This window comes from Podarcis liolepis (assembly GCF_965112155.1).
Source record: "Podarcis liolepis genome assembly, chromosome: 9".
Classification (NCBI taxonomy): domain Eukaryota; kingdom Metazoa; phylum Chordata; class Lepidosauria; order Squamata; family Lacertidae; genus Podarcis; species Podarcis liolepis.
Window position 1 is genome coordinate 38,534,567 of NC_139564.1, and position 27,886 is coordinate 38,562,452.

The 27,886-nt window shown below is 40.6% G+C and overlaps 2 long non-coding RNA genes across 2 annotated transcripts in view; both read left to right on the forward strand.

Annotated features, from left to right (window-relative positions):
* On the forward strand, positions 1 to 26,596 carry LOC310714684. Its single transcript, XR_014529969.1, has 3 exons — positions 1 to 328; positions 6,911 to 7,139; positions 26,434 to 26,596. It is a non-coding gene; the product is annotated as an uncharacterized lncRNA (long non-coding RNA).
* The window catches only part of LOC310714680, a 181,094-nt gene that overhangs the window by 36,070 nt on the left and 117,138 nt on the right, over positions 1 to 27,886 (forward strand). The window lies entirely within an intron of this gene.

Below are 27,886 nucleotides of genomic sequence, written 5' to 3' on the forward strand. Positions count from 1 at the left end.
TTTCTGGCCATGACCTGGTCATTAAAAAAAATAATACAATTATATTCACTCTTGACTGCTTTTTGAAGTGCTTTAACTTTGGAAAATTGGAACTAAATGAGAGGTCATGTTATGCTAATTGAATCCTATTATGTCAACGTAGGCTGTCTTGAGAGTACATGATCTAAAGCATATGATTCATACTTCACTACGTGTCACAGAGAGTCTGCCAGACTTTGGGCAAGTTGGGAGATTTCCCAGTGTGCAGTTTTATGTGTGAACCAGAGAGGATATTCATCCTTGCCGCAGAGTCAACACATCAGATACTGAAAAGACATCAGATAGATATGTATGCAAGCTATTTAAATTGTTAAACCACTTAAATTTCTTCATTACCAAAGTATTTATAAGACTCGCTTCTTATGAAGCTGAGGGTGGAGAACAGGCAGCAAAAAACAGAATCTGCTACTGTTCAGAGCAACAAGGCAATGTAGAAGCCTCTAGACGGGCAGAGGGGCAACAGCTGATCTATTCTGACTTATAAGGGTAAAGAATTGTCCATGCTGCTGTGACTGTACAATAAACAGTACAAAGAGGTTGAATCTTTGCCCAATGTGCTTTAGGACAGTGTTTCCCAACCTTTTTTGGGCAAAGGCACACTTGTTTCATGAAAAAAATCTCGAGGCACACCACCATTAGAAAATGTTTAAAAAATTAACTCTGTGCCTATATTGACTATATATAAAGTAATTCTCTTTAATAGGAATCAAATAAACACAAAGAAAGTATTTTACATTGTCTGGTTTTGTTTTTAACAGAAATGATTGTGCGTGTTTTTGGTACTCAGATACCTGTTGGAGCACCCCTCCTGCTATGTGCCAGGCTGGCAGCTAAGATTTATGGAGGGGTCCCTCCTCCTGGTCCCACTCCTGTGCAGTGTGTGTGTGTGTGTGTGTGTGTGTGTGTGAGAGAGAGAGAGAGAGAGAGAGAGAGAGAGAGAGAGAGAGAGATTTGTATTTCTCTGCATTTTATTTTATATATTTTGTTATTAAGAAGATAATAAAAACTGAGGTATAAAAATGTCAGAATAAATAAATAAATACAAATCTTGAAGCTTGTCATTCTAAAACTTAAAATGGTCACTTTTTCCAATGGAACAATTCTTTCCACTCTTACTATTTACTAGGTACCTTTGCCATTGCACTGAGGATCATAAGAGACTGAGTCAGAACGAGGAGTGATGTGACAAGAATGAAGCAAAGGATATTTACCATATTGGCACCAGCACCGCACAATACCTGCCAGGCTCAACGCCGGTCTCGCGCTGCCGCTTCCCGCGCTCTCAAGGCCCCGGGAGGAGGAAGGCGTGAAGGGAATCCCGAAGGCGTGAAAACCTCGCGCATGCGCAGGCCTTCCGTCTGCGACAGCCCAGTAGGCCGGCCGAAGCGAGCGGCGATGGGATGTGGGAGGGAGCTCGCTCGCCGCCCTGCGTGTGCCTATGTGGGGCACGTTACAGCCCCGTGACGTCAGCGCCACGCAGGCAGCCAGGCAGGCAGACAGCGAGAGCCCCGCGCTGGGCAGCCTCTCCTCACCACCGCCGCCCCGCCTCTCGCCGCCCGACTCGCCCGCCTCCCTCCCACGGCACACCAGGCAACGTATCGCGGCACACTAGTGTGCCGCGGAACACCGGTTGGGAAACACTGCTTTAGGATGCCAGTTCAAAGCCCACTATGGCTTGGTTCTAATTCAGATTTGAGGATTCTGCATAATCAATACTTAATAAAAATAAAAACACTATTAACATGGCTATCCCTTATTTTCCAGGATGATGAGCTGCATTTTCAGCAAACCATTGTTTGTGAAGTATTCCTATTTTATTGTATTGTCCACGGCCATTTATAGGTCAGGTGGGGGAGGAGAGATTGGTTGTGTTCTATATTATTATTATTATTATTATCATCAACAATAAAATCATACCATACCAAAATAAATTGGTCCTTACTTTTTAACCTCTAGAGAATCTCAGTTTATATGCCATTTTTTTTCTAGCAGAGATGATTCCCACACCTTTGTGTACCAGTATGAAATATTTGCTCTGGCTAGATCCCTCCAAAATTGGGTTATTGTGTCTCTGATCACAGCTGGCATATGGAGAATCAACTCCATCCAGCTTAGTTCTTGATCATTATCGTCAATAATTGTTCAGAAGAGCCATTAAGATATGTGCCATACATTGCATGGTTTTAAATCCCATAATAAATAGACCTTGTGCATCCTTGCATCTCATTCATTTTGAGTGAAGGTTTCAGCCATTGCAATAAGTTTTTATTTTCCTAACTGAACAATAGATTATTTGCCAAACTGATACCATATATTGTTTAGAAGATGCACAGATAACTAACTGTATGATAGTCATTTCATGTTGAATCATAGTTATCACCTATCAGTCTTAATGCGTTTTGTGGTGTCAAAATATATCACAAAGTTAATCCTATCGGCTTTATGTGCATTGCAAATTGATAAATCATGATATAAATCATATGTGAAATACATAATATATATATATTAAAATAGATCAGTGAATAATTTACACAGATATAGAATCTGTATACAAAACTATAATCAGTAAACATTGCCATTTGGAGTTTTAAAAAACTAGAAAAGACTAAACTGGATTTTGCTCCCAGGATTTTGGATTCATTTAGAAGTAATATTTAATTTTTTTAAGATAAAATAAAATATAGCTATTGCTATAATTTTCACAGTGCTTTGAAAGTTCATTTTGAAAAGGAACAAGTTATAGTTCAAGGTCATCATGTCCAAAAATAATCTAGGTTCAATTCAATTTTACAAAACAAACTAGTTCAAGCTGAGTTCAGAATCTTACAAGCTGTTATAATGAAGTATAGGCTCCAAAAGTAAACCAGAGGCCACACACAAGTAATATGATGCCTGAAAGACAGAATATCAACTAGTGAAGCTTTCCCCATAATTGTATTTCTATAATAGAAAATGCTTGCCCTGTTTAATTTTGCCAGCCACAGCACTCTTAACGGCACTAGGCATCATCTGCTTTGTTTATGTACCAGTACTTCTCACTGTAAACTGCTACTGTTGGAAGAGAGTGCATCACTTCAGCAAGAAAGATACAGGAAATGCCTCATATCCCTTCCTTCTCATTGCTTAACAACAGGGATTAAGTGACTAGGCATTCTTAGAAACAGCAATGCCTCAATATCTGCCTAATAAGCATTAAAATGCTACCTGCTGGGGTGGGTGTGGGTGGGGAGAGACTGAATGTGAAGATCAATCAGAAATCATTCAGAGTTGTGCTCCAAAATGAACTTAATTCAGCTTTAGTTCACCTGGTAATATGGGAACTACTTTCAGGTGTAGTTTTTTGAACTATTTTAGTGAACTTTGTTCAACTCAGCTAGTTCATTCCAAGCACTGAATTTTACTGAGGAGATATCAGAATATAAGTGACATTTATTCACCTTCTTGAATTAACTGGAGCACTCCATCTCAACTAATCTAAGAGAAAACTGCTACAATTTATGCAAATTTTAACTTATCCTGGGAAGACATAATAGAATCAGTACTGTTTTACACCTAATTGTATAATTGGACTGAAAGAAGATTAAGATTACTAGAAATAGTAATGTCTACTATTCTGAGAAGTATGTATTCAACATCACTTAAAGTTAAGAATATGTACATTTTAGGGTATGTAGAATATATAATTCAAGATAACTTCAATAAGTAGAAGCTTCCGAGTGTGTTATTTGCCAAGAAAATAATGCCAAAAGGATCATCCACATACGGAAACAGAATGCTTATGTACTTATGAATCTGCCTTTCAACCAAGTCTAGTCCACTCTAAACTGACTGATAGCAGCAATCCAATATGGCAAGCAGAGAGGTGTTCCCTAGCCCTACAATCTTGATATCCCTTTAATCCTAGCTACTAGGGATCAAACCAAATATCATTTGCTTGCAGCACAAGTGATCTACTACTGAGCTATGGCTGCTCCAATACTGCACAGTGATTGTACTCCTGAATGTGGTGTCATGGAAACATAGAGGTGTGGATATAATGTTCCTGAAGCAAATGCACTCTACTAAAAAACATGCTAGATTGTCAACTATATTGTCACTAGTCACCTGATGAAACAGAATATTGCAGCAAGTAATGAAGCAAGATTTGGTATATATACACACTGTATTATGTATTGCTGTGTTTTTTAACCACCCTGTGATCCTCGGATGAATAGTGGTATAGAAATTTAATTAACAACAACAACAACATCTAGTACTAGTGGGACTGATTGCATTGTAAGAGGTCATTGAATCAATCCTACATGTAAAGAGACAATTACTTTTCATTGGGACTTGAAGTTTCAAGGGAAAGCGAAATTATAGAGCTTTGATACAGATGTGGCCAAGAGGTTTGTAAATTATTCATTTTATAACTCATTCCTTTGCTGGTCATAATTAATTATGATAAAATACTGCATACTAGATACTGGCATGCAGAATCCTAAAAAGAAAATTGGTTTCAACAATTTATAGCTGTCTCTTACTTCTTTATAATATCCACAAAACACATAAGTAAACACATCTACCAGAGAGTCCTTCTTAATGATTTTGTAGCTGGAATAACTGAAGCCAGAGCAGATGAACTGACCTTGCCAAGTTTACAGACTGTGCCAGTAACAGAGCTGGGATTAGAAAACCAGATGATTAAAATTTTGCTCACTAGGATAAAACACTTAAAACGAATCATCTCAATTTCCAAAGTGTCCTCAGGTTGCTTTAGGCATAATAAATTGCAATCACATAACAGCAAACAATTATTTTAAAAATTAGGACTTAAAACATTACATCTGACACTGAAGCAGTGCAATCTCCACTCAAGAAATCTACTTACATTGCCAATGAAATGTATAATATTTGGACAAGATGTTAACATTATTGTTCTGTTTGAAAACATGTCTATTTTTTTTAGGGGAAATGGGCTACAGTTACACATAGGACATTAATGTCGCTTTTTCTACTATGCCAAACTAGACGAAATGTCATCAGTGGTGGACTTTGGGCTTTTGAATTTCAACTGCACCCTGTGCGATGCCAAAATTCCTCCCCTGCCCCCCGCTGCCACCTCTCACCTTCCGTTCCAAGTCATTGTTGTGGTGCCCTCTCAGCTCAGCACCCAGTGTGGGCAAACTGGTTGCACTCCCCTAAATTCACCTCTGGCGCCATTCTCACAATTAGCAATGGCACGAATGGCTTTTTAAGAAGTAAATAGCATGTGTGGTGAAAGTATTCTGGGAGAAGATCCTGGCACTGGAGAGGTGGGCGGGTGTTGGGTTGTAAGGCCTTTGCCCCCTGCTGCAGTCCTACTCCAGATTTTTTTTGTGGGGGGGGGAGGTTCTATTTGTGGCAACGGAAGTTTTCCCTCCAATACTAATAGCAGGTAAAGCTCCAATACTAATAAGCAGGATTGGGAAATCTGGACAGGAACTACGATTTGTTTTAAAATCTGTATGTCACAAAATTCTGGACTTCCATGACAAGGAGAAAGGGAGAATTACAGGGGGGAAATGCCCAACATAACCACAAAAGAGTGCTGAGTACATTCTAGGAAGCACATCCTCAGCTTGATGTGCCCCAGACATCACACTGCACAGAGTTCTCACCAACTGAGGACCAAATTTGATGTGACAGTAAGCATGACTTGAAATCACGTCCACTTAAGAAATAAAAATAGAAGGCATGTGCGGGATTTTCACAGCACACAGGGAAGGAAGTTTAATCCTTTCCTCTTCTACCCTGGTCTTGACCAATCACCTGCTACTGGTCCTGAGAGGGAAGCCTCAATGGAGTAGTATCAATGGAGGTTTCCTTCCTGGAAAGTGATTTTATGAAATTCACATTTTCCAAAACAATATGTGAATTGAAACACAGCTGTCCTTCAAAATCTGCACTTATCTGACCTTTGCAATGCAGCTCTCCAGCCAAGTAATGTGTGCATATACTAGAGTAAAGTGGGCATATAAAATGCATATAATGGTGAAAATACCATACAAAAATGCATTATATCAGGGGAAATTGCCTTGCAAAAATGTGTATATGAGGCAAAATTGCATATAAATATATATATTGGAGGGGGGAAATCATGCAAATCATTCACACACACCCCTCCCTTGCAAACTGATGTAGAAATGTGAAGAACTGGTTAAGGATGGAAAAAGAAGAAACCAAGAGAAACAGAAAATGACATATTTGCCCATCGCTACCCTAGTACGGGACGCGGGTGGCGCTGTGGGTTAAACCACAGAGCCTAGGGCTTGCCGATCAGAAGGTCAGCGGTTCGAATCCCCGCGACGGGGTGAGCGCCCGTTGCTCGGTCCTTGTTCCTGCCAACCTAGCAGTTCGAAAGCACATCAAAGTGCAAGTAGATAAATAGGTACTGCTCCAGCGGGAAGGTAAACGACATTTCTGTGCGCTGCTCTGGTTCTCCAGAAGCGGCTTAGTCATGCTGGCCACATGACCCGGAAGCTGTATGCCAGCTCCCTTGGCCATTAAAGCGAGATGAGCGCCGCAACCCCAGAGTTGGTCACAACTGGACCTAATGGTCAGGGGTCCCTTTACCTTTACCTTTACCCTAGTACACATTTCATCATTCCACAGAGTGAAAGAGTGAAACCCAACACACCATTAATTGGGTTTTTAGATGTACATGCTTTCCCTGGTATGCTCAAGCAATTGGGTTATGCACAGTTTGTTCTTAACATTTGACTTTAGTTTCTTTGATGAACAATATAGATTTTTGGCATGGATTCTGCCTAACTCAGGAAATACAGGAGAACTGTCATTATATGAACCATTGGTTATTGATATTAAATGTGTCCTACTTGTGTTCTTTCAGCTCACAGCTCTCCTATTCATCCAAACACATTCATTACACAAATGTTTTGGATGCCCTTTGGAACGTCTGATCAGTGAAGCTCTAGCATTATAAACTGCTGAATACTTTCTTAACAAGTGTGTGCCCAACATCCATCACGAAGGAGAGAACTGACTAACCAAAGATTGAAGTGATGTACAGTAGATGCCAAGAAAAACTGTCTTCTCCTGCCAAAAGTTATCCCCAAGAGGTGAATATCATTTTCCATAAGTCTGTAGAAATAACTGAATTAGTTTGTTAATGAAATACCCCTAGCTAATTTCTATGTATGATTCAACATGTCGGTGCTCTTCATAATAGTTTGGCTCCACTAATTGCATAAGAGGAAACCCATATTTATTCTTCAATAAGATTAACACAAACTAAAATGCAATATTAAAATTACTTGAGGTAACTTTGATTCACTAGAGAATAACTGTAATGGTTAAAACAACAGATTTGTATATCTTAACCTACTTTCGATGTTGAAAGTATATTTATAATTCACTGTAATTCTACAGAATTTGAATTACATATAAAGTACACTGGGCATGTTCTGTATTAGAATGCAGTAATTATACAATGACTGTCTCGTCATCACAAATAAAGCTAATACAAAGGTCTATAAATGAACAATTTAGCTTGAAAATATATGCAGCAACTATGATTTGATTTAAGCGCAGAATTTATTAGTGGCCTCTTTCCCAGAGACAACTAATCTAAATGGGTGACATTTAATCATATTCTATCAGACTATTCTCCCACATGGAAGGTCTCCTAGGAACCACATGTACTCTACCTTGGCAGAAAGGTGGGATAGAGAAGTAAGAAAATAAAGAAAGTAAAATTTTGTCTCAGATATGTCAGTCCATCTGTTAAGATCTATGGGCTGAACTCAAGGGTTGAGTGACTGGAAAACCACCGATACAAGTCATCTTTTTCTTCCTCTCTGCTCCACTGAAGCCCCCTGTGTCCCTCAAAAGCCATTCCAGTGGATTTGGTGCCCTCTTGAACAGCGTGGGCTGTGCTGCTGAGGGGCTCCAGTTTGGCAGAGGGGATTTGTACAAGTGGAAATTGATTGCACAAAGAGCTTTTGGAAGTCACATTCAACTATATATTTAAATTACATTTAATGCATGTGGTTTCCCCCCAAAGAATCATGGAAACTGTAGTGTTAAGGGTGCTGGGGAATGTAGTTCTGTGACTTGCAAACTACAGTTCCCAGAGTTCTTTGTGGGTAAACATGTGCATAAAATGTGCTTTAAAGGTACAGTGTGGATGGAGTGACATGCAGCCTTTGGATCCAATCCCTGTGCAAAGTTCATAAAAAGCAAATTAACTTGGCCCTTTTTGTTCAAAAAATAATATTTGCTGGCCATTATTACTATTCGGGATACAACTTGAATAGAATAAGAAGCTGTGATAATACAGGCTGTATTTTTCATTTCTAAGAAGAATCAAAGAACAGAGTTCCCCATGAGCCAATGTGCTACAAAACTAAAGAGGAAAACAAGTATGTAGCTTCCTATTGTTCTCTATGACATGTCATTTTTACTTTACGCACTACAAGATTCATATACAGCCTAACAAAGAAAAGGGGGCAACCCTCTATTTATGATTTTTCATGCCTGCTTTGAAATGGGGAGGAGGGTGGCGGAACGTTTGCCTATTCAATAAGCATTGCCTTCCCTCTGAATGGACTTAGTCTGTTCTCAGTGAAGTCTGTACATAGTCAAATTTGATTTCCTCTGTAACGTTAGAGCATCCACATTTCACTACATGATTCCTGATGGATTGCCTCAGAAGTGTCCTAGAAAAAATGGTTCCAAATCAGCAGCAAATAAAAGAAACAATCAAACGAATGTCAACAAACAAGACTGAAAAGAACTGACTATTTTCACAATAAGAGGATGGTTTTCAACATATGCTCCCTCTAATACTTTCAACCCAAAAATCAAAATGGGAGACCAAAAGGTGAAGCCATCATTTCGTAGTGCAGTCTAAATGGAATCACTCTGAATTATGAGTTCAGATGTCATCCTAGAAATTGTGCCCATTTTTTTTTTAAAAAGAGGGTAGTATCCCAAATAGAAATATCAAGAGAATTATTGTACAGATCTGCCTTTCCATATGATATATGAAACATGCTAAGTAACTTGCAGCAATACCTCAAATTTATGTGCTGAAAGCTATTCAAATATAAAATAAGCACTAACAAACGGGCAACCTTGTCAGATGCAATGTTAATAAATCAAATTCACCAAGGTAAGCTGTGTTTTTTCTTCAAGTGGATCTATCATCAGAGGCCACTGATAATGATACAGCTACAAGTAAAATAAATGTGTTTTCCCTGACCTTGACTATAATTCAGTAACAGCTTGCCTTACAATTTTGCACTGAACACATCACCAGGTGTCACCTGAAAAAAGGCTTATATACCTGTAGATAGATGTTTTTTATTTGTGTCATCCCAGTGAAGAATTTGAGAAAGTATGCAAATCAATCTCTTTTACAACTATTGCATTTACTAGATTAGTTGATTTCTGTAGAGAGAAAAATGTTAGATTGAAGTAAGATTACTTCATGTGCCTTAAAATAGCCTCAGGTTGGAAGGCATTCTCAGGTGTGTTCCTACCTTAGCAAAGTCTAAAAGCATCTCAAGATGGAAAGAAAAAGTTTTACAGTATTTGCTATAAATGAGAGTTATCATCCAGTGTACAAAAAAAAATGTGGTTCGAGTACAAACTGGCATCTCCAGGCTCCTTGAAGGTAGAACGATTTAGCTCTGAGTTGAATGTGCCTTGCTCCTTATTCCTAACCTGAATATGCTGGACTACAACTCCCATCAGCCCTAGCTAGCATGACAAATGCACAAGGTGGGCAAAGGCAAACACTGGTACACTACACCTTATGGAAGATGTATATGTATGAGAATTATGTTTCCGGGTAGGCTCTCTGGGTGTTGTCTTCAGTTTTTTATGTAGACATTCACTGCAAGCTGAGTTAGTGGCTAACAAAATTTGTTTCTGGTGAGGTCTGGGAGCTTGCAAAGAGTAGGGACCAACCTCTCCAGCTAGGCCACACCTCTGACTCAGCTCATAGGTCATAGCTGTATCTCTTAAAGAGCCCACCAGCAAGCTATTTAATTTCCCCAGGCATTTTAGAACCATTGGTTTTTAACTCTGCTTTTCTTGGTTTTGCTGTATTGTCTTTTTTTAAAAATAATATTTATTAATTTTCTAACAGTTTAACTACAACACTACAGAAAAACACAAAAAAAAATACAATCATACAATACAATACAAAAACACTACAAAACTAAGACTAACAAAACAAAACAAAAACCATTTAAAACACAAAACAATTTCAATATCTTATCTTTCATTCACTTATTTCCACGACCTCCTCACACCTCCCTTTTTGTATTCCACTTCTGTTAATTGTTTCAGCAATTCCTTTCCATCTTCCTCTGCTTTCTATCCTATAATTATCTTAACACATTCTAACCTTATTTTTCCCTTTAATGCTCTATTAATCTATTTATACTTAATTCCTTATAACATTTCTACTAAAGCCATATAACTTCATTCCAACATTTTTCTAACATTCATTAATTTTACAGTATTTCTGTAAATAGTCTTTAAACTTTTTCCAGTCTTCTTCCACCGATTCTCCTCCCTGGTCTCGGATTCTGCCAGTCATTTCCGCCATTTCCATATAGTCCATCAACTTCATCTGCCATTCTTCACGGGTGGGTAAATCTTGTGTCTTCCAGTACTTCGCCATGAGTATTCTTGCTGGTGTTGTTGCATACATTAAAAAAGTTCGGTTTTGCTGTATTGTCAATTGCAGTTTTCCTGTTGAAGATTTTGTTGTGTTTGATGTTACTTGTTTCATTGCAAACTACTGTGTAAATCCAAAGACTGCAGAGTAGGTTAGCCAGTGTCATAAATATATAAATAAGCACCCAAAGAGATTCATTATAGGCTTTAGGCCAGGGCACAAACAGCCTTTGAAAGCTGTGCCCCTCTGTTATTCCAAGCCAAAGAATCCATACAGGAACTTGATAGGTCTGTTGCTATAACTATACTTCCTAGGGCTTTGATATAAAACAGTGAGCACAGGGCAGCTGGTTTATTCACATTTAACCCTTTTTTAAAACCCAAAATTGAGCCACTCAACTGTCTGGTAATCAAGGGTGATTAGGAGACTGATCCATGCCCCACTCTACTGCTGATTCCAGTCCATCACTGAAATTCTTTCTTTCTTTCTTTCTTTCTTTCTTTCTTTCTTTCTTTCTTTCTTTCTTTCTGCTGGTTTATGGAGGATAACCTCATAGAATCCGTTTGTGCATATGGTTCTTTAGCCAGTGAGGGATATGATCATGGAAGTGTGCTTCTCCTTAGCTAGATTGGGGCACAAGTGCATATATGACTATAGATGTGGTGTAAACACGGGATTAGATAGCTCTGCACCAGATAGGGGTGCACTTCCCAAGGATGAAAGGCTGGCCCAAATCCAGCAAGCTTTCTGGCACTGAAAAGAAATGGTGCAGTCCAAACCCAACATCAGTGCCTCATTGGGGGGGGGGGGTTGAATCAAAGCAACAGTTCTTAGGATTACAACATTAAACACCTTCCATCTTTAATGTGCCCTTTTATGGTAATCATCATATACTTAACCTGATAACATGTCTGGGAAGCAAGGACTAAAACATTTTATCCATTTCACAGATTGACACTGAGGCACACAGGCAGATTAAGTGATCTGCCAAATTCCTAGGAAAGGGAATGAAATCATGAAAATTAGATAATGTTTTTGTTTCTGCATCCTAACTGCACCTGCTATGAGCAGATGGGGATGTGTGCGACATATTTCTTAAGGGGGAATTTGAGGCCAGACCTTCGGAAATGTTAAAAGGAGACAGCACCCCTTAAAAACTGGCTCATTTGAAAGCTGACCTCTTTTCATGCTTTGCCCGTCTCATCCATTTCTTTATGGTACTGGATCCACACATTATTCATTGATACTATACTGCTGTCTTTGTCTTCAATAACCCAACTACAAACAACTAGAAGTGTTATCAAGTTAGAGGTCTTATCATTATGATCTAGATTCGTATTTACCAATGCAACCTCCCCTGAGCCAAAGTGAGCCCTATGTCTCAGGTGGTGGATTGGGAAAGGTGGCAGATCTGCATTCCCTGCCCAACTGGCACTTTTAGGGTCAGCCACTCCATTTTATGATGCTATCAGCTGCCATTAAGGTCATACCCACACTCCCTGCCATTCGTTGTGGAGTGCCTAGGAGGGACACCTTGCCCCTGCAGCAAAAGCAATCTGGAACCTCCAGTGCTGATATTAGAGATAAGAGATATGCTGCCTGGTCTTTAATAGTCAAAGTCAGCATTTTCATCCATGCCCACCCCCACCCCCCAGTGCTCAGGTAGATGGAAGTGTGGGGCATGGGGTTAACCCTTAAAGGTCAGACAAAGGGATACCTCTGTGTGTGTAAGTGTTTGTTATGCTTGTTAATTATTGTTTTGTCTTTCACCCATTCACTTCTGCCTTTTGCCCCATACAGCCTTGGCATGTGGCCCTTGTAAGGTTGGCCACATTAAAATCTGGCCCTCAGCCTGAAAGAGGCTTCCCACCCCTGCCTTAGGTTGAAAACACCAGGCTAAACACCAAAGGTAAATTCAATAAAAGGTTGTAGCATGTCAAACTATGAAGCATCTGCCAGTGAAGACACCTGCCAGAATATTATATTTCCATTCCTTTATAGCATAAGCAGTAAACACCAACAATGCTTTACCAGCTAATCAACTAGTCATCTTCTGAACTTCGAATCTGTACCATATGTTATTTTCTTAAGTTTAGGAATGTGTCTCAGGATTATGTAGACAAAAGCTGTAACCTTGTTTTATGACTCTGAAACTCTTAGCTAAAAACAAAGTGGGATTGGATCAAGCTTCCAATGAGATTAAGGCTATTTCATCTTTGCTTTGGGTGCCTCCATTGGCATGTATTATTTACAAGAAATGGGGAGCAATAATAAGGTAGATTAACAAGCAGGCTGTTTACAGCAGGAGCCTTATGAGGTTCAAGAAAGCACAAGATGCCACAATAAGAATCCTTAAGCAAGAGTGTGAAGGCTTCCGTGGCAAAAAAATTAATCTATTTTTCATTAATACCTATGTCACTCCTACTCACCACTAGGGAATCAACACTTAGTTAAAGCAGGAAACAAACTTCCCTCTCACTGCCGACACTGCTAATGTCATAAAAAAGAAAACTATGAATCTCAACAATGTCAGTCTACAGTCCTAGAAATACAGTCCTATTGAACGCAGTGGGGCTAACTTCTGAATAAACTTAGGCTTGCACGGTTAATGCAGTAAAAGTTTGTAAAACAATTGAAATGATAAGGAGAGCAATTTAGTCACCCAAAAGCAGTTATTGAACACATACATCCCCCACAACAATCTTTCAGATAAGACTGTTCTGCAACCAGCATTTTCAAACACTGATTTAGTGTTATAGAATTTAGCTATGTACAGAGTGTATCAATTTATACATATTCTCTCTAGATAATGAAACCTTTACAGGAAACCCTTTTACATAACATAGAGTCCATAACAACCACTTAAAATGACACAATGCAATGCTCTGATGCAGTTGTGAACTCAATATCTGAAAGAAATCCATAGAAATCTGATCAGGCGAACACAACAGGGATTCAAAATGAAAAGCCAAGTATTTACAATTGTTGGAAAATTATTTGGCCCTTCTGCACTCCCAATGCTACCTACCAGTGAACCCTATTCCTATAAAAAATGTTATTTTCAAATTCTGTTACTGATTCTTAATGTGACAGTGCTGTGCAGCAAAGAACATTTCAGCTCTCTCTTGGATTCAGTACAGAAGATGGTGTAGCAGCACAAGCCAAGCTCAAGTTAGTGGAAATAGGGTGTTTAAGAGCTTATTGGCTGAAAGCTGTCCATAATGAACTTCTGTGCAAAGCTAGATATGCAGAAAGCCTTACAAGATTCCATCAAAATGGAATAATTTGCCAAAGAAGAAACAGTAAGAGAGTGGATTTGTCACTCATGTCATCATAAAATCCAGGATGCCGCAAATATCTAGCATGATGGGCATAATCACCTTCTGGTACTCATTTTACACAGAGGAACAAAAATACATGTATTCTCTGCTAAACGTCACTTAAAATTGAGGTTAGATAGCTCTGGATATATATGGGGTTATTTATCTCCCACATTGCAGGTGGTAATCAACTAATTTTTACTCAGAGTAAAATCAATGAACATGTCTATGTTAGGTCCATTAATTGCAGTAGGTCTACTCTGAATCAAACTTAGTTGAATACCATTCCATATTTCTGAGGAAAACAGAATACTTGGCTGATAGCAACCTGAGAAACCTTTGCTAAGAAATGCTACAACTTGTCAGTTACACACACATACACACACTTTCAATCTTCTGAGTGCTCAGGGTTCCAGCTTATGGGGCAACCCAAGCTGCCCCATTGCAGACATCCAAATGCACCAGTAGCATTGCGGAGGGCTAGCAAGGTGTGTGACTGTGGCAATAGTGTGAACATGTGCAGACCCACTGTCCTTGCTCACATTATATCATTTGCATGAAATTGTACATATGAAAAGGGCTTTAGTGTGCTCCCCCACCCCCACCCCCACCCCCCACTCCACTGGCTAACAGTCCCCCTATCTGAGCTCACAGAAATGCTCCCAGGTGCCATTTCAGATCTCCAGGGTAGATTTTAGCATCATTTTAATTTCTGCTGCTGCAGTTCCCGCCCCACCCCATTTTTCATCATGATTATGTTGTTGTTTTATTATTGGTTTTATTGCTCTGTTTTACTGTTCTCTGCTTTGAGAATCTCTTGATTGAAAAGTGGATTATAAATTTTCTAAATAAATAACAAGGAGAAAACATGCCATCTGCTCAGGAGATGTTGGGAATAACTGAAGAGGCTCTGTTAATTATAAAACACTAAAAAAAATCAGCTCTGGTCCTTTTGAAGCCTGCAATAAAACTGTTGACAAGATCACAGCCTAAAATTCTATTTAAGCACGAAACAAAGTTTGGAGTTCAGTTCTTTCATCATTTTGAATAGTAGGCACAAAAATGTACTGGAAGTATATATCTCCAGCAGATAATAAATTAAAGGATGGCAGGCGAATCTCCAGAGATGACTGAGATGTGAGCTGTGAATGAATAAGGCAAGGAACAGATCATTTGGATATGAAGAGGAGAAAAGGTGGAGCAACTCCATGAAGAATTTTGATAACCAGGAGAGCAGAGGAGAATTGGATTTAGGAACAGAAACAAAACAAGTCAAACTGGTTAAAGAAGCAATTGGATACCAGTTTAAAATTAAGAGAGGAGAGTATACTGCAGGGCGGAGAACTACAAGAGGGGAAGTGATTTGTTGAGACAAGAATACAGTGCATGAAAGCAATCTTTGAGCATCAAATAGCCCAACAGTTTTGATAGCGTCAAGAACATTGTCCCACTATTCCATAGGGGACAATGGGTAAAGTTATGAGAAGAGGACCTGGTAACAAAGTGGTGGGAGATGCAGGACAGATTTTAAAAAGTACTTCTTCACGTAGCACATAGTAAAATGATAGAACTTGCTCCCACAGGAGGCAGCGATGGCCACTAACCTGGGTTGGATTTAAAAGATGATTGGACAAATTCATGGAAGATAAGTGTATCAAAGGCTCCTAGACCTGATGGCTATGCTCTATCTCCATAACTGGAAGCACTTATGTTTCTGAACACCAGTTGCTGGTAACCACAGGAGAAGAGAGTGCCCATAGGCACCTGGGTGGTGACTGTAACAACGGGATGCTAAAGTAGATGAGCCAATGGTCTGATCCAGCAGGCTCTTCTGATGTTCTTGTGATGTGAATCAAATACATTTTGTGGACAATCTTTGAAAAGCAGCTGCAATTTTGTACAAGAAGGCTGCTGAAATCTTGTTTACTTCAGTGGGATTTAATCAGCCTACATGTGTGAAAGACTTCAACCAAAACACACCAACCCACCATGCCAGAGCTGAGTGAATACTTTCCCCCCGGCACAGAAATACTATTTTAGTCCTTCTGGTCCCATAGAATAGATAACAGATTTTTTTTATTTTATTTTTTACTTACTTGGATGTCAGGTTTAGGCATCAAGTCCATGTGAAACCAATCTTGTTAATCCAGAATTCAAATCCAAGCTTACATTCTGCTTTGAAAGCCAGGTTCGGAGGGACTGAAGATAATATTAAACTGGAGGTGGGGTGTGGGGAGAGCCAGGCTGAAGCATGATTATAGCAAGCAGGAGTTTTGAAGTGCCGCTGGTACATTTATGCGCTGTTGATAAGGATGGGGGAACTGTATGGAAGGCAATGGCCTCAGAGAAGCAAATAAGGGAAGTTCTTTCTCATATGACCAACTAGGGAGAACATCTGGGAAGGCGTTCCCAACCAGGGTTAAGCCCTTGTTTCCCAAAGATCCTTTCCAAATGCTTATAAAAGAAATAATTTTAATGCTATACTGTGTTGGCTACAGTCAAGCAACAGTAGCACACATGCTCACAACAGTTTTTGTTTATTTCATAGTAGGACTTTTGGTCTCAAAACCAGGGGAGAATATGTTTGTTAGTGACATCACAGGCACTGTCCAATAGAGACCAGCAGATGTTCCTGACACTCATACAATCACATTTCTCACAGCATTCATAATGGCATTTGTGAGAAAATTAGCATTTTCCAAGCAGCATGCTATTGCTTCTTTAGTGCTGAAGAAATGTGATAGTGTGCCAACCTAAGTGCTTCCTTAAGGGTCAAAATGGAAATACTTTGTAAGCTCAAGGGCGCAATTAATTTGTATGTTTCTATTTTGTAGTACAGATATTTTCCATATATTTTTTTATGAGCATGGTGATGGGAACTAAACAATACTTGGCAGGGATGTTACACTTGCTTTGCAATAGTCTTCCTTCAAAATCATTGTTCATAAATGAGAAAGGCACAGTCTTAGCATGGGGGGGAAGCTTTCATCATATGAATTTAGCCATTAATAAAATTGGGGAGGGACGGGACATTTACTTGTTTCATTCAAAGCACATAGTACTTTTGCCACTGCATTTTCAGAATCATCTCATATGAAGTCCATAGACATTTGCTTTTAATTGTACACACTGGGCGGGATTCAGCTAAGCTGTTGCACCACCAGAAGGCAGCACAATGAGTCCTGCTAGTGCAATCGGGCATTCCAGAATCCTGTTCTCCAGTGGCCAGCCAGATGCATATGGGAAGCCCAAAAGCAGGGACTGAGCACAACAGCAGTCTCCCCATGTGTAATTCCTAGAAACTGACTGTCAGGGAACTGACATCAGAGCGAGAGGCAAAGGGGAGGCTCTCTGATGATGCGGGAGAAGGACCCAGCAGCAGGGGGAGAAACAGCCCAGTAGAGGGGGAAGCAATTCAGCGCAACACCAGGGATAGAGGGGGGCAGATGGGGGAATCGGAGAGAGGGCTCCAGGACTCTTCACTGGACATCAGTGAGGAGAGCCCAGGTCCTCCGCTGCCCACGCCCTCCCTGCGCAGGAGGCTTCCGCGCAGTGAGAGAAGGCGGAGACTGGGTGTCAAACAACTTTTATGCTGGAAGAGGTTCAAGAAATGCCCACTGACGGATTCTGCCAGCGATTGAGGCAGCCACAATGAGAAGGGGCTGTGCAGTCAGAAAGGTTTAACAAGGCAAATGAGCCTAGAGAGGCACCAGTTTACGCACGAGTAACTCATACCCATTACACTGACACTCAAAGGCGTGGTGTTGGAGGTGCACAGAGCCTCCTGCCCTCTCTGCATGTTCATTTGATCAATGCATAAAGGGAACTGTGTGTTACCCCCCTTGCGTGTTATGTGCTGCATTCTCTGGGAGTTTTGTATACATGCACCAAGGTAAACTGGACCATAGTTTGAGTGGAGGGGTGTCCAGCCGCTTGACTGACATGCTGCTAGATAAAAGCAACCCCCCAAAAAAACCAATTAAAACCTCCTTTAACTTAAGACTTGGAATCTTGCCCAACCATTACATGGTGGGAAGCCCAACCCCGTGACAAATGAATGGGTCAAAGCTACAAATAAGGAATGGGGGCTCGTGTCCTTAAAATTTCTATGTGCCACATAGAAACTTCAATTCTGATCTACCACCTCCTTGCTAAACTTAATGCAGACCTAACCATTCAGATACAAATTAAATTCATGCTAATTCTGTACCTATATAGGGTCCTGCAGCACCTCAAAGAAGATTATCAGATTTCTTCTAGCACGAGTTTTCAAGGACTGGAGTCTGTCCTCAGATGCAGCTTGGAAGCAATAGTGTTGCAGATAAATGTGTGATATATGACTTCAAAGGCTGAATGTTATATATGGAGTGGGGGGGGGGCATGCCTGTTTTTTTAAAGTTATGAAAATGTACTTTCTCATATCATGAGCAACCAGTACTAAGAGGAGATCATTTCCTGATAATGGAGCAAGCCAGCAGCCCTCAAGCGGCTACCCAGTGTACTATTCATCATATTCCAATGGGCAATACAAATTTGTCATCACTATATTGACAGCTAATGGGATGCTTATTGGCACCGATGCAATATGGCACCCAGCATGAAAGGGTGGGAAGTGTTTCATGGAAGGTGCTGAGAAGTATTCTCAGAATAGCTGTATGTAAATGCCAGAATGTGGTGTCAGGTGAAAACTCGCTTTAAGTTAACATTAGTTTCATCGGGACTTTAAGAACTGGTGTGCTTGCTCTTCAGTCATACAACTTGCAAAGTGCACATTGATCGGTCTGTTTCTGGTCCATGTTACTATCATTTTAAATAGCCTTTATACTAGTGTCTGTTCCCCCCAATCTTCTATTATATTTGTCCCTTTGTGTTTCTGCTGGTGCAAAACGTTTAGCTGCTACAGTGGTTACAGACTCTTCAGGTTACAGACTCCACTAACCCAGAAATAGTACCTCAGGTTAAGAACTTTGCTTCAGGATGAGAACAGAAATTGTGTGGCAGCGGCACGGCAGCAGCAGGAGGCCCCATTAGCTAAAGTGGTGCTTCAGGTTAAGAACAGTTTCAGGTTAAGAACGGACCTCCGGAACAAATTAAGTTCTTAACCCGAGGTACCACTGTACTTCTATAAATACTTTGTATTGTTAATATTGCTTTATTGGTTTATCAGATTTAACATGCCATGAGCCATCTAGAGAGCACCAGGTGGACAGATGGTATAGAACAGGCTTCCTCAACCTCGGCCCTCCAGGTGTTTTTGGCCTACGACTCCCATGATCCCTAGCTAGCAGGACCTGTGGTCAGGGATGATGGGAATTGTAGTCTCAAAACATCTGGAGGGCTGAGGTTGAGGAAGCCTGGTATAGAACTAACAGAACAGATAAATATATTCCATGTGTGCTCACCCATAAATATGTTTGGTCTCATTTCTATGTTATTTTTTTGGGGCAGGGGGAATAGATCCACCCAAATATCCACACCTAAATGTATCATCTCTCAAAATATGCATTTCCAAAATATACTTTTATACTTATGTCGGCTGACAAGTGCATTGGGACATTTGGGGATCATTATTACTAAATTTCAACTGGTGCATTAGTTTGAGAGGTATGGATGAAATAGGTTCATATCAGAGATCTGCAAGTGTCAAGTTCCTCAAGAATCCCTAGGTGTAAGCCCAAGACAATGGATTTTGACCACATATGAGACCTCTGTGTTGATTGATGACATACAAAGAATCATTCAGTCCATCAGGAGGAAAAGGCAAAATGCAACTTCTTTTGCCAGCCTTCTTCACCGGTTTGCAGCAGCTGGGTTCCATTAACTGTAGTGGTAATGCCAAGCTTGTTTTCTTTAGCAATGCTGCCACCTCCTGGAAGATGCCATGTTTAACTTCCTCTTTCTCAATAAAAATACAATCAAATCAATGTGTTTATAATGAATATTCTAGGGTTTCTGAAGGTTTGTGGGTTTTGTTACACTCCCGTTTTAAAAGGCACAACTTGTGTGCATTTGTGTTGTTTCTTTTCTGCTATTCCTGCCCTGATAACCCTACACTGTATTTGAAGTTTATGGTCTATAGGTCAAATAAACTAAAATTGAAGACAATATTTTTGCTATGCTGTTTCTGTCTGCTTTTGCTATTATTTTGATAGCAAAATAACTCCTTTAAATAATTCCTTGACTGCAGTTTTATTTATATATATATATATATATATATATATATATATATATATATATATATATATATATATATATTAATATGCTTTTGCATTGGGTTGCGTCCAATGATGTGCTGCTAAGTTATTTGTTTTGTTTATAAAATTTATATCCCAGTCTTCCTCCCAAAGGATTCTAGGGTGGGAAACAATAAAAACATATTTTGTTAATCTTAAAACACTGAAGTCCCTTAGCAATCTATTCTTGTTCCACTGAGAAAATGTTCAGCACCAGCAAGACACTGTTGCGGAAGGTCACGCCTAAGCAGCTTGCTTGTAACTTCGTTGCACCATCTGTCGTGCAACAAGTTTCCCCTAATGCAAACTGTTGCATTGGATTCCATTGTTACATAACATGGAAACATTGCACTAGTGGACCAAGAATGTTAGATATACTACTCCCTGTCTTTTTACATCGCTCTCGTTGACCACCTAGTGTGGAAAGGCAGGGTATAACTGTAAATAGTTAAGAAGTAACAACAAACATATGACTAAATTATTTTATACCAAGCACTTCCTCTCTTCCTAAATTGCCAGTGTGTCACTCACTTTTCTCTGTGGTGGTGGAAATGTGTGGGTGAGCCTGCTGTGTGCCATCTGTGTGAAAGGGCTTTGCTAAGGACAACAAAACTGAGATGCCTGCATTTCATTTCGAGTTCAGAGTATTCTTTATTGGGGCTGAATTCTTTATACAGCTGCCGCACATTCAAAGATGCTGGCTGTGGTCCACAGCATTGCAGCAACACCTAGATTTCTCTTTAACTATCTCTCTTAGAATTCCCCCTTTAGAATCCTAAGATAGCTCTTTGAATTCCCACACTTTCAAAATGCAATTAGGGCAGCTTACCCTAACCTTGTGCCCTCCAGATGTTTTTGGCAGCAAGTGCCATCCATCAGACCATTTCAGGGATGGTGCAAGAGGTTTTCAGAGGAGGAAAGGGAAGCAAATTGTGTACATGCACCGGGTGGTATTTCTATTGAAGGAGTGTGGATTTTTGATGAGTTATGGCAGCTCCCCCCCCCCCCCAGTTGTTGCCCCCTGCAGCCACAATAATAGTGTGAATGTGTGGTGCCACTGGTCTTTAATGTCGGGAAAGAATCGTAGCTAGAGATGGGAGAGAGGGAATTTGACTCTGTCCACAGTTAAAGGTGAACAGTACAAGAACTGAAATGGATCCATTCTTCAAAGTGTGCACTTCTCTGAATTTTGTGATGCAGTTGTCCAGCCAACCAATTTTACAAAAATTGATATATAAGGGGAAAAATAAAATTGCATTCAAAATGCATTGTTTTCTGGAAACCTCCTTGCAAAAATGTGTATATCAGTGAAAACTACATACAAAAAATGTATTTTTGCAAGAGAAATGTGCTGAGGATTTTTCATGATTTTTTTAATAATTGCAACATGCTGCAGAAATGTGGCAAACCAATTTTAGGACTGGAAAAATGAGAAACTTAAGAGAACTAAAACTGAGCTATGGCTAGGGATAGATGGATCTGTCAATCGTAGAACAGCTGCTTTGCATGCAGGAAATCCCAGTTTGAATCCCTGGTTTCTGCAGGTGACTCAGTACATATATTGTGTTCATGCGCTGAGCATCCATGCGCTGACAATCTTCTTTCCTTCTCAGCCAAACTAAGGGCCAACCAACCTGCTACTTTGTGCACTCTGAGGGCAGTGACATATTGCACAATGGACAGAACTGAGAAGTGGACGAGGCCAAACCAGTCACAGGGCCTCAAGGCCAAGCCTCTGATGTCAAGAGGCTAGTTCAAGACATAAAATTGATATTTCAGTCTACCCCCTTCTGGCGACCACTCCCCCCTTAAGGCTTGTCAGTGGAAACAGGGGTTCCTAATTTTGTAAGCCTACTTATTACATTCCGAAACCAAGTTTTTTTCTCCAAGGAGCACAGGATAGCAAATGACGGAGCAGCAAAGCAAAGCACTTTAAACAAACGCAGGATTTGAAGAGACAGGGGACTCATATCCTACATTCACAAGCAAAATTTCTTTTGCATTCACTTGTAAATTTCACCTTGCACCTCTGTTGCTTCTAAAAATGCAGCGACTGGTCCTCAAAACAGTCTCCAACTATTTCGGAGTGTATTCAAGTGAATGTATTCATTCCTGCAACTGAATCTTGCTTCCCACTGGTTGTGGAAGCCCTCGGCATTCACTTGCAGTGGTGCTGGGGCCTGTACTGTGAGGCCTTATGATCCCTGGAGCTCTCCTTAGAGACATCACTTCCTTTCATACGTCTGGAGAAATCCAAGGGTGGCAGGACATCTTGGAGCGTGTAAAAACAATCCCTTGGGGTTCACCCCAGCTTCCCTAGGAGCCTATGATCATAAATCAGTCCAGGAGAGAACCCATAAAACTCCATGTTAAACTCCTGCTTCAAACCCTCACAGAGCTACATTTCCCAACCATTTTAGCAAACTACAGTTCCCAGGATTCTTGGCGAGGATGTGCTTTAAATATACAGTGCATCCACAGCCTTAATTTAAATACAGCTGCTATTTCATCACCTTTGTCTTACATTAAGACACTTACATTTTCAGTATGACATTTTCCTGTGTTTTTATTGTTTCCTGTTTTTATCTTTAAGCCGCCTTCAGTCCTGTCAGGTAAAAATGGGGTATAAATACATTTTATTATTAATAATAATATGTTTTTGAATATATATTCATAATTATATGGAATAACTTCCCAAGCTTACACATACACTATCTATCCTAGTCCAACAGATTTTGGGGGAGGGGGGGAGTGGAAATACCTTTTAAAATAATCACTGCAAACTCGCTTGTCTCTCCACCCATCCGGCATCACATCAAGGACCCTGACTAGACCTCCAAGTTTTAAATGCAAATATAAATGCCAACCTCTCTGTAGTGTTAGGATCACAAAAGTTGAATATTCAGCCACTTGCAAAAGTTTCCGTAATATGTTGGGTAAAGTATTATTTGGGAGATAATAATCTCAGAACCTATACAGGATTATTTTCCCCAATTCCACCTAAAACTTCTATTTCACTTGTCATGAAATAAGAATTTCTCTCTAACGCAGTTCCCTCCCCTCTCTTCCTCCCCCGCCCCCCGTGTGTTGCTACAGCGCACTCTGTCTGGTTCTCAGCTTGGACTTCAAATACTAATCCGATCTCCTGGGAGGCTTTCCGGGTGATTGACAGGGAAGCTCTTAATAGCTTCTGCTGTTATGGCAAGGGAAAAAGGAAGCAGCTTGAGTAACTTGAAAAGATGAGGTACAGGTATTTGAGGAGGTCTAAAGGGAGAGTCGTTTGATAAGCTCTGAAGGAAGAAGTGTTTCAGAATTTTTAAGGGGCATGATGAAATGGATGAACATCAAAGAGATGGCTGGGTTGAGCTTCCCACTTGCTACTCACAGTGTGGGAAGGGGGAGAATAGTATATTCAGCACACAGGGAGAGTTCTAGGTGAATGTATCTATTGTGAATCATTTTCATAAGTGCTGTCATAAAGGAAAAAAAGGATCTTCCTGATGTCTCATGAATCACAGCCTCTTATCTACAGAAAGGATATTACTGTTCCGAATACACATGATTTGCACTAACAGCAATGAGAGTTCATCTGTGCAAACAAAATATATAGTAATAGGAACTTGCCCTTCATGCTAAGGTCCCTGGATGAGTTACAACATTAAAACACAATATCAAATAATTGATCCAAGTGATCCAACTATGGATACAATTTGGACTAGAGAGCCCATGAGTAATGTAGGGGCTACTCAGGGATTCCCCCCCCCCCCATGGACCTAATCGGTGCTTTTTTTTCCTAGAAAAATAGATGGCGGTGATGGTGATGTTGTTCATTGGGGGGGGGGGCTTCACATATACTAAGCCACCAATCCTTTTAAGGAAAGCCTGTGTCATCCCACAAGGCAGATGAAAGGTGATGGCTGGGAGTCCAGGGCCAAACTAAAAGTGATTCAGGAATTGCATGGATGCATTTCCCAATGTCTTTTTTCTTCTGCTGAAAGTAACCATAGGAAGGGCGATTTCAGTTGGGGCTGTGGTGAAGACAAAGGAGGCCACACCCTTTTTTCCTGCTCTACAGTTCCAATCCCAAATGCGTTCCACTAAAGTTGTTAGCCATGCAGAGGAAACATCAGGACAGAATATAAAAATAAGAGCAGCTTCAGGAGGAGTGAGCTGTATCAGGATCATGGCCCAGGTATTAAAGGGTTGGATTTCCTTCCCCCAGCACCATAGCACCATTCAGACTAGGGGAGGAGGTTCAGGGTTGATTTTAGAAAAAGAAAAAAACAGCAGACAAGGCATCCATGCATCTCCCAGGTCATGCTTCCATTGAGCTCATGAGCGTGATAAAATGTGAACACATTGCATTTTAGCTACTCAGTTTCACCAGCTTTCAAAGAAAAAGAAAGAAAGAAGGGCAGCTCCTTAGGTTTTTTCTGACACAAAACCAGCCCAAGCTGTCTATGGAATGGGGCCAAATGCTAAACTAAATATGATGCTAGCTATTAGCAACTATTTGAACACCTTCAAAACTTTTAAAGAGGCCATCTGTGCTGTAGAGCATTGCCATGCCAGCTAACACACTTCAGCAAATCGGTTAACAGTGGAAGTTACAGTGACATTTCAAATCTCGTCATGCACTTTGACCATGAATTACCTTCCTGAATGAGTGGGATTGCATTAGAGATGCCAATAGGATGGAGCCAAAACTAACAAGATCTTTGAAGGTCTCAAATGGAGCATTTCCTGCAAAGTCTAGTATCTCCCAGAATTGCGGCCTGGCACACTCACTTACACCATCAGCTCTGATTAACAGATTGTGAGATTTGCAATTTCCTAGGAAAATTATTGTGTCGCAACCTACTATGGGTCCCCCCCCCCCGTGTGTGTGTGTGTGTGTGTGTGTGTGTGTGATCAGGCTGCTCACTTCTCATACCAGCTGCTCCACCCACCTGTTGCCTTGCATATAATATTTTCCCCCATCGTCAGATAAAGTTCTGTAGTATATTTAAGCTATATATACTTTGAATGCAACATTGTGGCAAATACCTGGCTTTTTAAAATGCCAAGGTCCCATGAGGAGAAGTTGCCAGAAGATGTTTGGGAATATGAAACCTTGGAGGGACCAGTTCTGTTCATCTGTTACATGTACAACTCAGCTTTTAAAGAATAAACAATAAAAGGAAGCCTTAGCAGGCTTATATGTTGAAGGACAATGGGGAGGAGCAACTTAATAAAAACATAAGAAAAGCCTGTTGGACTGAGCCAATAGTCCATCTAGCTGTCTTAGTGAAGCCTTAGCTTGCATAACAATAATAACTAGACATAGAATATACCTTAGAAATATGTGTAATCTGTTTCTCTTGAAACACTCACAGAACACATCACACTGCTCTGCTCTTTCCGCCACATTATTGCTAATGCAGGTGACCTTTCTCCAACTTTCTCCTTCCGTGTTCTGCAATTGAACAGGCCTCCACATCATAGGATGCTAGGAAGGACAAGAACTAACTGCTAAGAAGAAAAGAACTAGCGAGGCAGAATGTAAATTCTTGCCTCTTTGTCTACTTTCAGGGTGCTTGAACCTTACCTGCAAGCAAATCTTCAACTAAGGTCATGCATTTGTTACACCTTGGTTATTTACTTCTTTGACTGCCTTGTGGGATATCTTTGGGAGAGGAAAAGGCTAAGGAGTACCGGTAAACCCTACACAAATCCAGAGTGGAGTCCCTAAGATGGTTGGATGGTGTCCTGTGTTTCTTCTTCTGGCAACTGCTGCAGCCAAACTGGTACCAAACGTATTGCTCTGCTTTCCTTTGGACCACATCAGCCAGGCTGAGAAGGGGCGGTATTGTTGTCTGGGCAGCCCAGGACCACCATATACACTGCCCAGGCTTGTGCCCAGGTGAGGTTACCTTGGTACTGATAACGCAGCAGTTTGACTTCAACCCTGGAGGTGCACTCCATTGTTTTTCGAGACAAATGGATGCCAACAATATTATTGCTTCCAAACATGAACTCAAAATATCCAATATGAACAAGTATACACATCAAGAAAGGAGGGGGGATTTCAAGACACAATGAGTAATCTTTAACAGCTATCATATATCAAATATAACATAATGTTAAATGTAACAGGCAACTAATATAGATTTTTCTTTTATTTATTTAGACTGTTCCTTCCTTCCACTATCATGGAACAACATCTTTGTCCTCCCCAGGAGAAGGAAGATTAACTCCAGCTGCAGTTTCTATCATATTGTTTTAGATCTCCTCAGAGGACAATAACCCAGCCCCTGGCTGTACGTTTCCAGGGATGCCATAAATAAATAACTTCTTTGATAACCACACACCCAACATCTGCAATGATATATTGGTCTTTAAAAGTTCATGCCATGAGATACTGCTGTGTAATCACTTTAAAATGGTTTCCTAACAGTACAATACCAAGTGAATACTTTCATCCCTGTTTTCAGGAACAGGGTTACAGAGATTTCTTTCCCCTATGCATTTGTGTAATTACTCATTTCTGATAGCAGAATTCTAAAATAAGATTTACCATAGATTTTAGAAGGGAGGGGCTCATTTAAAAAAAAAATGCCGATATTTGTAACTCTATTATAAAAGTGAGGCACCCAGTTCCAAAGAAGAGATGAAAACACTTTCTATCTGTGCCACAGCTGTGCAGACAACCAGTGCTATTTGTGGAAGGAATGTGTGTGCCAGGGTCCTGGGAAGGAGACATCATTAAGTTGTATCCAATGATGACACAGGAGGAAGTGCCGCTGATCACACAAGCCACAGCACACTACTTTTGCTGATCCTTCCTGTCTACCTGCCAAGCTCTGCATCATATGCTGTTCTGCCCAAAGAGTCCTCCCAACCCTCAGCAACAGCTTATCAGGGAGGAAAGAGACTTAAATAGCTAGGGAAGATTGATTACCCGCCCTACCACAGGAGTTTTGTACAGTTCTGTCATTGCAACTCAGTAGTAGAGCTTCTGTTCTGCAGGTAGAACGTCCTGAGATTCAGTCCCTGGCATCACCAGTTAGGAATGGGAATTTCCCTTCTTGAAAGCATGGAGAGCTGCTGTCAGACAGTTTAAACCAGGGATAGGGAACTGAATGAAACCCAGAACTAGCCCATCTTCCATGGGTCATTTTTGACAGGTTGGCATGTGATTCAACTTCAAAGAAATTATCTTCTTTCTTTCTTCTTTTTCAGCCTTGGCTCTGAGGTGATGGTTGCAAAAGAAACAGGGGTGCAAGATTCTTCCTTTCCTTGAATTTAAGCCAGGCCTATTCCTGCTGAAGATTCCTGGATCAGCTCCAGCGGCAAGCTCTGATTGAGAGCTCCAAAGCAAAGCCACCTGCAGCTGGGCTTGCACTCAAGCTCAGAATTCAAAGAGTGTCAAATGCAAGCCAGACTGACAAGGAACAATCAGGAATGCACTTGGTAGCTCCGGCTGCCCTCAACAGGGCTTATCTGTCACACATCTGAAGTCACGTGGTAGCACTTGAAATGACAGCTGAGTGTGGATAGCTGAAAACTGTCATGTAGGCCAAATGGGCCAGTCTCGTGTGCCTATTGGGCCCCTGGTGTGAACAGCACTGAACTATAGGGAC